This window comes from Panthera onca, chromosome A2 (genome assembly GCF_046562875.1).
Source record: "Panthera onca isolate mPanOnc1 chromosome A2, mPanOnc1 haplotype 2, whole genome shotgun sequence".
NCBI classification, from domain to species: domain Eukaryota; kingdom Metazoa; phylum Chordata; class Mammalia; order Carnivora; family Felidae; genus Panthera; species Panthera onca.
The window spans coordinates 57,204,949-57,219,023 of record NC_138340.1 but is presented as its reverse complement, the minus strand read 5'-3'; the positions used below and the strand labels follow the sequence as shown (position 1 = coordinate 57,219,023).

General features: G+C 44.0%; 1 long non-coding RNA gene across 1 annotated transcript in view; it reads left to right on the top strand.

The window, feature by feature from the left end:
- LOC132676997 (uncharacterized) overlaps window positions 1-13,661 on the top strand; it is a 49,623-nt gene extending 35,962 nt beyond the window's left edge. Inside the window, exon 3 of the long non-coding RNA XR_013554094.2 lies at window positions 13,531-13,661. This is a non-coding gene — a long non-coding RNA (uncharacterized LOC132676997). The remainder of the gene's footprint in view (window positions 1-13,530) is intronic.
- Window positions 13,662-14,075: the final 414 nt, after the last annotated feature.

Genomic DNA, 14,075 nt, shown 5'->3' with positions numbered 1-14,075 from the left:
TATAGTTGCCATAGATACTGATTCCTCTGATGGATCTGGGCAAATTCCATTGAAAACTTTCTGGAAAGGATTCACCATTCTAGATGCCATTAAGAGTATTCGTGATTCATGGGAAGCGGTCAAAATATCAATATGAACAGAAGTTTGGAAGAAGTTGAGTCCAACCCTCATGGAGGGCTTTGAGGGGGTTCAAGGCTTTAATGGAGGAAGTCACCACAGATGTGGTACAAACAGTAAGAGAACCAGAATTAGAAGTGGAGCCTGAAGATATGACTGAATGACTGCCATCTCATGATCAAACTTTAACAGATGAGGAGTTGCTTCTTATAGATGACAAAGAAAGTGGTTGCTTGAAATGAATCTATTCCTAGTGGAGATGCTGTGACAACTCTTGAAATGACAACAAAGGATTCAGAATATGACAATGACTTAATTGATAAAGCAGCAGCAGGGTTTGAGAGTTTGGACTCCAATTTTGAAAGAAGTTCTGCTGTGGGTAAAATGCTATCAAACAGCATCACATGCTAGAGAGAAATGGTTCATGAAAGGAGAGTCAATCAACGCAGCAGACTCCATTGTTGTCTTATTTTAAGAATTTGCCACAGGGGCGCCTGGGTGGCTCGGTCGGTTAAGCATCCGACTTCGGCTCAGGTCATGATCTCGCGGTCCGTGGCTTCGAGCCCCGCGTCGGGCTCTGTGCTGAATGCTCAGAGCCTGGAGCCTGTTTCAGATTCTGTGTCTCCCTCTCTCTGTGACCCTCCCCCGTTCATGCTCTGTCTCTCTCTGTCTCAAAAAAAAATAAACGAAAAAATTAAAAAAAAAAGAATTTGCCACAGCCACCCAGCCCTGGGCAACCTAGCTACCCTGGTCAGACAGCAGCCATCCACATCGAGTCAAGATTCTACACCAACAATAAGGTGATGGCTCCCTGAAAGCTTAGGTGATGGTTAACACTTTTACCAGTAAAGTATTTTTTACATTAGGTATGTACATTGTTTTTTTTTCTTAATTTTTATTTATTTTAAGTAGGCTTCATGCCCAACACAGGTTTTGAGCTCACGACCCTGAGATCAAGAGTTACATGCTCTACCAGCCGAGCCAGGCACCCCCCACACATTGGTTTTTTTAGACATAATGCACATTTAATAGACTGAAGTGTAGTGTAAACATAACTTTTACATACGTTGGGAAGCAAAAAATTCATTTGACTGACTGGATTATGCTATTTGCTTTATTGTGGTGGTCTGGAACCAACCCTGCAATAGCTCCAAGGAACGCCTGTGTCTTGTCAGTATTCAGCCAGGACAAACAGTAATATTTCTGGCAGTATTAAACAAATTCCTTCCTTGGATGTGAGAGGGGTCCCCAAGAGGGTGCAAAGGATATTACCTTCCCAAGATCCGGAATCACTCCCAAAGGTAGCCAAAAGAAAGGACTGACAACCTGTATGCTCCAGGCAGGCAGAAAGCCAAGCCAAGTTCTTAGCATACAAAACTAGGCAAGAAAGAAGGCAATAGCTATTTCTGGGAGTGAAAGGGTTGAAAACCAACAGGTCCGGGTTTGCAAAGGAAGGGACAAGGCGAAATTTTATTTCCCGGCATGTAGGGGATGTGATTTCTTTGGATGGGGATCTAGAATTTATCTGCAAAGGACATTGATAGGAAAGCCTGATGCTGGCAGAGCCTGATTGTAGAGCTCAGCAAACCAAGCCCTATTCCCTGTCCAAGGGGCTTCTACTAACTTTATTTCCTGACTTTTAGCACTTAAATGAGCAACCTATATACCACGGGCCTGAAGATCAGGCCAGAGAGCTCTCTGTAAATCTTGTAGGGAAAAGGAAGTCGAAATACACAGACACGGCTAGATTTTAAGAAGGAGAATTCGGGGCACCTGGGTGGCTCAGTCAGTTAAGTATCTGACCTTGGCTCAGGTCATGATCTTACAGTTTGGGGGTTCAAGACCCACACAAGGCTCTGTGCTGACAGCTCAGAGACTGGAACCTGCTTTTGGATTCTGTATTTCCACCTCTCTGTGTTCATGCTCTGTCTCTCAAAACTAAAGAAACATTTTAAAAAATGAAAGGAATTCACATTGGATTTAATTTTTGTTTTAAGTCTAATTCGTGTTCCTTCATCTTGTTAAGGGAGTCCCTAAGGCTAGCCATTATAACTTGTTGTGTCCTCTTTTTAATTTGGTCTTTGTATGGGTACCAATAAGATACTTGTTTAGGATAACAGCTCTCTAAAACACTTTTTTTTTCTTTTAAATATAGCCAGTTCAAAGGCTCCATCGACGAATAACTCCAACCAATAAGTCTTTTTCTTTTTAATTTTTTTAATGTTTATTTATTTTTGAGAGACAGAGCGTGAGCGGGGGAGGGGCAGAGAGAGAGAGAGAGAGAGAGAGAGAGAAACAGAATCTGAAGCACTCTCCAGGCTCTGAGCTGTCAGCACAGAGCCTGACACGGGGCTCAAACTCACAAGCCATGAGATCATGACCTGAGCAGACGCTTAACCGACTGAGCCACCCAAGTGCCCCCCAATAAGTCTTTTTATGACTTAACCATGAACTCAAGAGGTATTTCCAAAGGAGAGTATAAAAACTGCAGCCCTAACAAGGTCCAAAAATATTCACTCCCAAAGTTAGCCTGAAAATGATCCAGCCGCAGATGGGGGTACGCTCACAATTCTATCCTGCAAAACTAGTGACAACAGAGATTGAGAAAACAAAGGCTCCTTATGGACCAGGACCCCTTATGTCAAATTCCCCTGAAAACTGGCACAGTTGGACAAAGAGAATTCTGCTTACGAGATCCACAGGCTATGGCTATCCACCCGATGCAAACCAGTACATGCATCCTCCAGAGTATTCTCGCTGTTGATAAAGCCAAGTTCTCACGACATAGAACAGGAGAAAAGGGAAACCTCATCCAGTTTTTCTTATATGCACGTTAACAGCTTTAGCTAAGCCTTGGGTCTCTCAGACCCAAATTAATATGTAAGACGGATGTGCCTCAGGGTTGGGGATTGCGTGGTGGTTTACAGTGTGCCTCATTACACAGAAATTTTCTTAAGGCTGGCAGGTGACCTACGGTCAGCCAAACCTGTTCTGTAACCAGTGTATCGTAACACATGAGTCTTTGAGTTACGTGACGATCATTCTAACAGCGTTTAAGTGCTAGACCCGTGCCCACCAGTTTTGTGGCTTTGGCTTCCAAGATGTCCCTTAGCAACAGTCTTTATCTCATGTGAACAATTACCCACAGCAACGTTTGTCTAAGTGAACACGGGTCTGTTGAGAGCCATGGGCTCACCATTCTGGGAGGCCAGGTCAGACAGCAGGCTTACAGGCCCACGCCTGCATTCTTCCCTGTGGCTTTCTTCCTCCCGACAAATGACACAACAGAGACAAAGGAAAACAGTGACCATCTCTGGGAGGAAAAGGATTAACAAAAAAATCAAGAGTATGCCTATCAAATCTTCACCGGAGTCCCTAAATCGAAGGACCTAGCTGCACACAGATTTTCTCCTGCTTATCTAAATTTAGAAAAGGAGAGGGACGCCTGGGTGGCTCAGTCGGTTAAGTGTCCGACTTCAGCTCAGGTCATGATCTCATAGTCCGTGAGTTCGAGCCCCGCGTCGGGCTCTGTGCTGACAGCTCGGAGCCTGGAGCCTGCTTCGGATTCTGTGTCTCCCCCTCTCTCTGACCCTCTCCCATTCATGCTCTGTCTCTCTCTGTCTCAAAAATAAATAAACATTAAAAAAAATTTTTTTAAAAAATAAATTTAGAAAAAGAGAAAAGGGGGAAAGAAAAGAGTCACCACTGTCTCTTCCACAAGTCTCTGTAGGCAGAGATCTGGGAGACTGAAGTGGTAAGAATTCTTACTGCCTGCTAGTGCTTGTCAGAGGTCCCAGGCCCTCTATGTTGCAGCAGCCTCAAAGCAAGCAGTTTCCAGCCGGTGGTGCATCCTGCTGGGGAGGTGCTGACTGCTGGGGAGGAAAAATCTTTCTTGGTAAATTGATATAAGACAGATTAACAGGAGAAAAACAAATTTAAGAGCGCCTGGGTGGTTCAGTCACTTAAGTGTCGGACTTTGGCTCAGGTCATGATCTCCCAGTCCATGAGTTCAAGCCCTGCGTCAGGCTCTGTGCTGACAGCTCAGAGCCTGGAGCCTGCTTCCGATTCTGTGTGTGTGTCTCTCTCTGCCCCTGCCCCACTTGTGTGTGCGCACTCTCTCTCAAAAATAAAATAAATATTAAAAAAAAAAAAGAAAGACAAATTTAATTGCATACATGTGGGGACCCCACAAAGACAATGAGATTCCAAAGATGAGACAGTCAGTTGAGGCTTATATGCCCTCCGAAGCTAGGGAATGGGATGGGGGCCTGGTGCTTCAAAGGGACAGAGGGTCGTTCACAGGACAGCAGGAAGAGTGGATGTTTGGTAATTAGGTGTTTGCCCTGCTGTACAGATAGATCTTTCAGATAAACAGCCACTTTTGGTAACAGCTCTCTTTCTGGGCCGGGACCCAATTCTAAATTCCTTTAGGTAGTTAAGGAAGAAGTAAAAAAAAAAAGTTTTTCTTGAATCTGCTGGTCTTGATTGCCTTCAGCTCAAAATAATCCTTGTGCCAAAGTGACTGACATATTTTGGGGTCAGGTATTTTGCTCCCTCTCATACGATTCCATTCGTATGAGGTTCCTGGAATAGTCAAATTCATAGAGTCAGAGTAGAATGGTAGTTACCAAGGGCTGGGGAGGGGAAAATGGGGAGTTATTTTTTAATGGCTACGGAGTTTTAATATGGAATGGTGAAAAAGCTCCGTGGATGGTGATAGTTGCCAAACAGTGCGAATGTACTTAATGCCACTGAGTTAAACACTCAGAAAAGGTCAAGATGGCCAACTTCATGTTGCATGTACCCCACTACGATAGAAGTTTTAATTAAAAAATTTAAATCTACAGACTTGAATTACTATATGGTCATTGGAAAAAAACGGAAGACCTTTAAGAGGCCGTTAAGTAGAAGTAGTTGACTTTTGTTTCCTTTTTTTAAAGATTTTATTTTATTTTACTTTATTTTGTAAGTACGCCCTATGCCCAAACTGGGGCTTGAACTCATGACCCCGAGATCAAGAGTGGCCTGCTCCCTGGACTCCGCCAGCCAGGCACCCCTAAAAATGGTTGAAGACAAGAAAAATCAAAGGTTGCCCAAGAAAGGAAATGTAACCATAGTATGCTGCTTGGTTGTGGAGGTAATAGTGCTTATTTATATAGTTTTAATCCTATGAACAATATTGACTTTTCAACTTTAGTTTTTAATTTTTATTTAATGTCTCATTTATTTTTCAGAGAGAAAGAGAGCACGGGGCGGGGGGGCAGAGAGAGAAAGGGACAGAGGATCCGAAGCGAGCTCTGTGTGTTGACAGCAGAGAGCCTGATGTGGGGCTTGAACTCCAAACCTGTGAGATCATGGCTGGAGCCAAAGTCAGACGCTTAACTGACTGAGCCAGCCAGGCGCCCTTAAAAGTATTTCGATAAGTTCAGTACAAGAAAAATCAAAGGCTGTCCAAGAAAGGAAATATAACCATAGTGTACTGCCTGGTAATAATGTTTATATAGTTCTAACCCTGTGAGCAATATTGACTTTTCAACTTTAAAAGTCAACCTATAGACACAGCAAGGAAGAGAATTTTGGTTACAGAACAAAACATAAGCACTCTCTGGTTTGATAGTGTAAAATTAAAATCAGAGATCACAGGAGTAGGCAGGTGGGAGAAAGAGGCAGAGGGAAGGGTAGATGGCAGAATAGCCGTATCTGACAGACTTGGAACTTAGATTCCAAGTCTATGGTTCATAGAACTAAACGCTCTCACGGTTTGTGGGTTCGAGCTCCTCATCAGACTCTGCGCTGGTAGCGCAGAACCTGCTTGGAATTCTCTCTCTCCCCACCCCTTCCCCACTTGCGTGGGTTCTCTCTCTCTCTCTCTCTCTCTCTCTCTCTCTCTCTCTGTCTCTCTCTTTCTCCCTCTAAACAAATACATACATACGTACATACATGCCCAAAGCTGAGGCCTAGAAGATGTTAGGGCAATGGTTCTCAATCTAGGACATAAAACAGAAGTTGTTTGTATTGTAGCAAGAGCAGTGGGCTGCAGGGATGCCTGAAAAGACCTTCTCCTTCCCTGCTGGTTGGCCCTGGTCTGTAGCATACGACAGCGTTGAAACCTCTAGCCCAAGAAGCACTCCGATGGCCAATGGATCCCTGGAAAGGCTGGCTTGGGTCTCACTCCCTCGTCCATACGCTGCCCTGAGCGAGTCCTGGGGCCACATGAGTCATTGGCTTTGGACAAGGAGCTCTCAGCCTGTGCTCAAGCAGCATCCCAACCCCTTATGCCATCTCCACTGCACTTTCTCTTTTATTTTCCTGGAATATAGACCGTAGCCCACAGACGAGGGCAAGGAGAAGGAACAGAGACCCAGACAGGCCCCTCCCTCCTCTCTGGTCTTGAGCCTTCCAGTCTGCACACTGGAGGGTGCAGCAGATCTCCTGGAGGGAGGGAGGGAGGGAGAGAGAGAGAGAGAGAGAGGGAGCACGCAAGTGGGGAAGGGATGGAGAGAGAGAGAATTCCAAGCAGGCTCTGCACCACCAGCGCAGTGCATTCTCTGCAACAGATCAGCCCCATCAGAGGGGAACTGGGAGCTGATGGATGACCACAGCCACCAGGAGGAAGTGGCCTGGAAGAGTTTTCACTTCTCCAAAGTTAGCCCTGCTGGTGGCTCTCACAGTCTGTACGTGACGAAGTGGGGGTGGGAGTGGGGTGGCCAGGAGCGAATCTCAACTTTGTCACTGACCACTGCCACCACGTCACCCTGACAGGTCATTTCTATTTTCTGACCCTCAGTGTCCATTCTCAAGTGGGGGAAAAAAATAAGCAACTGTTACAGTTGTCAGGAGGACTAACTACGATCCTGCAGTGGGTTTTCCAAATCCTAGGAATTGCTATGCCACCTGCGTGGTTTGCCGTGCTCTATTATTACTTACCTAATAATTCCCCCTACTTGGTTTGCCATTTAAATATGTCCCGAAGAGGGGCGCCTAGGTGGCTTAGTCAGTTAAGCATCCGACTTTTAATTTTGGCTCAGGTCATGATCTCATTGTTCGTGGGTTCGAGCCCCGTGTCAGACTCCAAGCTGCTTGGGATCCTATCTCTCCCTCTCTCTCTGCCCTTACTCCACTCATGTTCTCTCTCTCTCTCTCTCTCTCTCTCTCCCTCAAAATAAATAAATAAACTTTAAAAAATTAAAGTGTTCATGTGAGAATTTAAATAAAAACTTGAAACAAACAAATAATAATAAAAAAAAATGTTCATGTGTGTACCACATGAATGGTGGGGTGACAGATGCAGAGAGATCACTCCTTCCTCTTTGCTTATGCACCACCACCTCTCCCCACCCCTGCCTCCGCAGGCTCTGATTTAACATCCATGGCTTTGTTTGTACGGAAATGAAAGAGGCTCCAAATTTCTGTAATGGTAGGTATTTTAACACATTCAGTATGTCCTTGCAGAGACTCAAGTGGCCTGAGTCACGGCCAGGTCTCACCTGCCTTTGTTTACACAGCTAAGCAAGGTCAGGGCCAATTCCTTTTAGCTCCTGCCATATAAAAAAGAAAAAGACTGAAGCAAGGTAGCAAAATTTCTGTACAGCATAAAGGTTTTAAGTTTAGACTAGAAGAGACACTCGCTGTATAAAAGAATTCATGATCTAGGAAGTCCTATGTGATTTTTACTCTATCTCGGGTGGTTTTTCTTAACAAGATAACATGTTCCAGATTTAAAGGAGTTCTAACAGGATACAAAATGGTCATTACATAGAGATGTCCATCACTGCAAAACATTGGAAATAACCTAATAATAAATCGACATGGAAGGGATTAAAGAAACAATGATTCATTCATTCAAAGGAAAATTGCAGCCATTAAAATAATGACAATTACGTGTCAACATATAATGAGCTTTGAAGTTACGCTGAATCAAGAAAGATGATAAAATAGTCCTCAAATTGGGAATCTATGTTGAAAAAGCATGTACACAAAAAGAACCAAAAGCCATGAACACTTACAGTGTGATAGGCCTTCTGCTGAGTCTTGAGGATACACAAACGAATGAAATGTGGTCCTAATACGGCTTTCTGCTATGTACCTGCACCCACTGATGTGCAGTTAAATATTTAGCAGCCAGCTACCAGTTGGGGGTAGAGAGAAACATTTTGTACTTTTGCCAGTTTCTGTGATGTAAGCATTTCTGCCATGGCCCATTTCAAGCTACCAATGGACTTTCATTGACCAGAGATTTGGGAAGAGAGGTATACAAGTGGGTCTTGCGAGTCAGTGCCCCCTGGCTCCAGCATATCCCTGGAGATTTCCACCATCTAATGTCGAACAGTTGGGAGGCGGTTCTTCAAGCAACAATAATTTATTCATAGAGTGGAATGCAATTCAGTCATGAGAACATCATACTTCAGAATAATTAGTCATTTGAAAAAGTTCAGAGTTCATTTTCAAGTTTAAAAAAAAAAGTAGGTGTGAGTGAGATCAGTGAAAATGGCAATGTAAGGACTCAAAAAAATGTTTCCTCCCTAAAATCAACCAGAAAACTGAAAAATGATCAAAATCAACTTTTTGAGGCCTGTGGAAATTAGCCAAAGGCTTGAAACAACCTGAAGAACACTTAAGAGTAAATATGAGTGTCAGTACAAACAGTGTTTTATGACATCTTCACTTGCCCTAGACCCATCCCTTGTTGTCCAGGTCCACAGTAACCTTCAAAAATAACAACCTGCAGGCCTGGTCTGGTGTGGCAGCTACCAGAGGAAGAAGAATGGAGCTAGAACTCTTTAAAGATGCATTCCTGAGGGGTGCCTGGGTGGCTCAGTCGGTTGAGCGTCCAACTTTGTCTCAGGTCATGATCTCGCGGCTTGTTGAGTTCAAGCCCCACTTTGGGCTCTGTGCTGACAGCTCAGAGCCTGGAGCCTGTTTTGGATTCTGTGTCTCCCTTTTTCTCTGCCCTTCTCCCATTCATGCTCTCTCTCTCTCTCTCTCTCTCTCTCTCTCTCTCTCTCTCTTTCTCTCATCAATAAACATTTAAAAAAATTTTTTAATTGTTTAAAAGAAAATGTTCTGGAATAAGTGGTAGTGTTTCCACAACCTTGTGACTACGTCAGAAATCACTGAATTGTACCCTCTAAAATTGGTGAGAGGTCAATTTTGTGGTATATGAATTATATCTCAAGTAAACAAAACACCAGTAGGTTACAGAATAATGTTTTGTATAAGCTTTTGTATAAGCAGTCAGTAGGCAGCCCCTTACATGGCCCCCAGGGATTCTCATCTGGCCTTTTGGTATAGGCCAGATTTAGGGACTGGCTCGTAACAACACAGCTGAAGTGGTAGAACGTTGCTTTTGATACTGCTTTGTAAAAAGATTGTGCCTTCCATACTGGAGACTCTCCATCTCTCTGCTTCTCCCTTCTCTCCTCGTTCCGGAGAAGCCAGCTGCCATATCATGAGCAGCTCTATGGAGATCCCGTGTGGTGAGGAACTAATGTCCGCAGACCACAGGGCAGACCGAAGGCCTGCCAACAGCCAGCAAGTCAGCTTCAAAGTGGATCCTTCTAAGGGGCGCCTGGGTGGCTCAGTCAGTTGAGCATCTGACTTCGGCTCAGGTCCTGATCTCTCAGTCCATGAGTTCGAGCCCTGCGTCGGGCTCTGTGCTGACAGCTCAGAGCCTGGAGCCTGCTTCTGATTCTGTGTGTGTCTCTCTCTCTGCCCCTCCCCTGCTCGTGCTCTGTCTCTCTCTCTCTCTGTCAAAAGTAAAAATGAACATTAAAAAAAAATTAACAAAGTGGATCCTCCCAGCCCCAGTCGAGTCTTGAGATGAGGATAGTTTCAACCACCCCCTTGATTGTAGCCTTTCGAGAGAATCTGAGCCAGATGCACCCAACTAAGTTGCTCCTGAATTCTTGACCCACAGAGACTGTGAGATAATAAAGTGTTGATTTTTAGCTGCTGAGTTTTGGGGTAGTTTTGATATTTTCTAAAGTTAACGAATACGGTATGTTATGTTGTTACGTCAAACATGCACAAAAAACCAGTAATGATGTATACCACATATTATTTTGCTGGTTATCTCTAGGTAGTGTGATTGTTGATGCCCTATTTTCCTATTCACAGATTCCTGATCTTTCTAAACTGTTCAATAATGAATATATTGTTTACATAATGAGGGAGAATAGGAAAGTGATAGCTACTTTTATTTATTTTTTATCATTTATTTATTTTTGAGAGAATAGGGGGAAAGGCAGAAAGAGGGAGACAGAATCTGAAGCAGACTCCGCACTGTCAGTCCAAAGCCCGATGCAGGGCTGAAACTCATGAACCATGAGATCATGACCTGAGCCAAAGTCAGACACTTAACCGACTGAGCCACCCAGGAGCCCCAGTGACAGCTACTTTTAGTATGCTTAGGGACTATTTGGTAACATATAAAATGGATTTGATACAATATTAGGTAAAATAAGCAATATAAAAATCGTATGTGTAATATATCACTATTATTACATAAAAATTCCTTCTGTATTTGGATAAAGTCTGTAAAGGAAAGCTCAAAACAGTTAATTCTGCTGGCTCAGTCAGGAGATCATGCAACTCTTGATCTCAGGAGTTGTGAGTTCCAGCCCCATGCTGGGGTTGGAGCTTACTAAAACAAACAAACAAACAAACAAACAAACAAACAAAAAACCACCACCAACAACAGTTAATTCTTCAGAATCTCCCTTTGAATTTCAAATTCATTGTTATCATGGTGTTTAATTATTGAGTTCCACTTGGCTAGAACGTTGAGAATGAAGAAAGATCACCTTGGCAGACCTTGGAGAAAGGCAGAGTAGAGGCTAGGCCCTGGGAGGAGAGTGGAATGGTAGGTCTGTATGGGGTGTAGAGCTCAGAGGTTGGAGTAGAAAGAAGGATGAACCCAAGAGAGGATTAGGAGGCCATATGGGTAGACCCTGGTGCCTGGTTAATAAGGAGGCAGAGAGAGATGACCAGAATAAGTATCCCACACTTGACATAGTCTCTAAAGACCCCCGAGAAGGGAAATTGATCTACTCACTCACAGTGTCAATGTTACTAAGAGGTTATTTGAAAGCTGTACATAATTCTTTGTGTTCTATTCGCCTTGCTTTCCCCCAAGAATGGATTAGAGACCTGGCCCTTTCAGGGTGTTCACCAATGCACACAATGGGTAAACAGTGTGATAGTGGTCGTTAGTATTCAAATTCTCCTCCTTTCAGGAACTTAGTAAGATCTTGCTTCCCTGCCTAATTGAAGCTAGTTAGGGCATGACAGGCTTTGTCTCAGAAAACAGAAATGGAGGCAACAGGTTTCACACGTGAGTGGGGGCCAGGGCATAATTTCCATAGCCACACCCCCATGACACAGCACGTGCTATGCCAGTAAGGGGAGGCCTGCTCCATCAGCCCAGGTTCCTAAATGAGGACAAGTTGGGGCAAGACATACCATTAAAAAACACACAGAATCTACGGTGGTGGATACACAAATCTAGACAGGAGATCACATTACATAGAATTTAGTACACACACACACACACACACATACACAAAAATGAGTACAAGTAAAAGTGAGGAATGTTGAGTAAGATTGATGTCAGTAGGGGCGCCTGGGTGGCTCAGTCGGTTAAGCATCCGACCTCAGCTCAAGTCATTATCTCGTGGTTTGTGAATTTGAGCCCCGCGTCAGGCTCTGTGCTGACAGCTCAGAGCCTGGAGCCTGCTTCGGATTCTGTGTCTCCCTCTCTCTCTGCCCGTCCCCTGCTCATGCTCTGTGTCTCTCTGTCTCTCATAATAAGTGTTAAAAAAAAGAAAGATTGATGTCAGTATTCTCACAGTGAGGCACTATATAACTCTGCAAAATGTCACCACTGGGGGAAACAGAAAAGTATACGAACCATCCCCGTATTATTTCTCACAACTGCGTGTGAATCTACAGTTGGCAACAGATGATAAAATTATTCCTTTTTCAGTATTTTCTGATCTTTCTGATTACCCAAAGTAGAAATTATAAATATGACAGCCATGTACCTTGTACACTTCTCTGACACTTGCAAATTCCCCTTTTGAACAAAGAAAGAGCAAGATTCATTCTTAAAATCTTCACCAGACAATATCTATCTATAATTCAATAATGCTTAAGCATGCTTATTTTGGCAGTTATCTTTATATGTTAAGAAAGACTCATTATCCCCTTATAATGGTGATACAAAATTTTCCTTTAAAAAAATAAATTAAAAGACAATTTAAATCAACTCCCTTTCTGTAAAAAGCAGTATTGGGGTGCCTGCGTGGCTAAGTCAGTTAAGCATCCGACTCTTTTTTTTTTAAGTTTATTTATTTTGAGAGAGACGGAGACAGAACAATATGGGGAGGGGCAGAGAGAGAGAGAGAGGGAGGGAGAGAATCCCAAGCAGGCTCCGTGCCATCAGTACAGAGCCCCGGTTGGGGCTCCAGCTCATGAACCGCGAGATCATGACCTGAGCCAAGACCAAGAGTCGGACACTTAACCGACTAAGCCACCCAGGTGCCCCTGACATGAAATATTTTTTGAAGTGTAACATGTACAGAAGCAAGTATTTGAGTCATAACTTTGTAACTCGGCAAAATTCTCCTCAAATGGATCTACGAATGCCATGCAATTCTAGTCAACATTTATGGCAGAATTTTTTTTGTGGAAATTGACAAGTTGATTCTAAAATGTATATGGAGATCCAAGGGGCCAGCAAGAGCCAAGACAATTCATAAGAGGAAGAATAAGGGTGGTGGACTTACGCTACCAGATACCAGATACTTACTCACGTAAGTATAATAATTAATACAATGTAGTATTGGCATGAAGATAGGCAAACAGCTCAGTGGAACGGGACAGAGTCTAGACATAGACCCATAAATATGCAGTCATCTGATTTATGAGAAAGGTGATACTCCAGAGCAGTGGGGAGAAGATGGTCTTTTTAGGAGATGATACAGGGCCGTGGCTGCTTCTCTGACTATGCTCACTGATCCTTGACCTCTTCCGTGGGGCCTGCATTTCTAACAGGGCATGTGTGAGTTATGCACAGAACCCTGTGGGGTCTTCCCATAGATCAAAATCATAATGAGGGAGAGCTGACTCAGCTCTGTTGAGGATAAACCCCCAATCCGCTTAAGGATCCCCCCTTCCCTCACCAGCCCTTCTGGGTGAGAAGGCAAAACAGGGATGTGGTCTCCAGCCTCCACTTTGGGCCCAATGATCTTTACCTCCTGGTGTTCATTTCCTGCTATAGTTTCCTCTTACACAGAATCAGAGCTGAACTGTATGGTGAGTAGAATTCTGTACAGGTGACAGTGTATGACTTCTGAGGCTTGGTAGTATCAGACATTACAGCTTCTATCTTGGTCCTTTGGGTTGTTTTCTCAGGGGGGAGTCAGCTTCCGTGTCATAAGGACAAACAGTCCCTTGGAGTGGCCCATATGGAAAGAAACCAATTTGTCAGCACCAGTTTGCCGGCCATGTGCGTGAGCCACCTTGGAAGTAGATTCTCCAGCCCCAGGTAAGTCCTTCAGATGATGGTAGCTTCTAGCTGAGGTCCCAGACATCATGGAATAGAGATAGGTCATGTGTACTGTGCTCCATCTGAACTCCTGGTCCATGGAAATCATGACATGATAAATGACTATTGGTTCATGGCTCTAAGTTTTAGGGTATTTTGTTTTGCAGCAATAGGTAGCTGATACAGTGGCTCAAGCCCGATGCCCTTCTGGCCCAAACCCTTGATGTTGGGAAACTCCTGCCCATTAGCCTCACCCCTGAGGGTTTGTTGGCAGCTCCCCTGCAGCCTCCTCTTGTCCTCATGTCCCTGTCCTTTCTCTGTCCAGGGAGGCAGAGGGCAGGATCAACACACCTGCTGCCTAAGTGGAGGTTCCACTGGGAAACCAGATGCACATCAATCTTGCTCGTAGCCC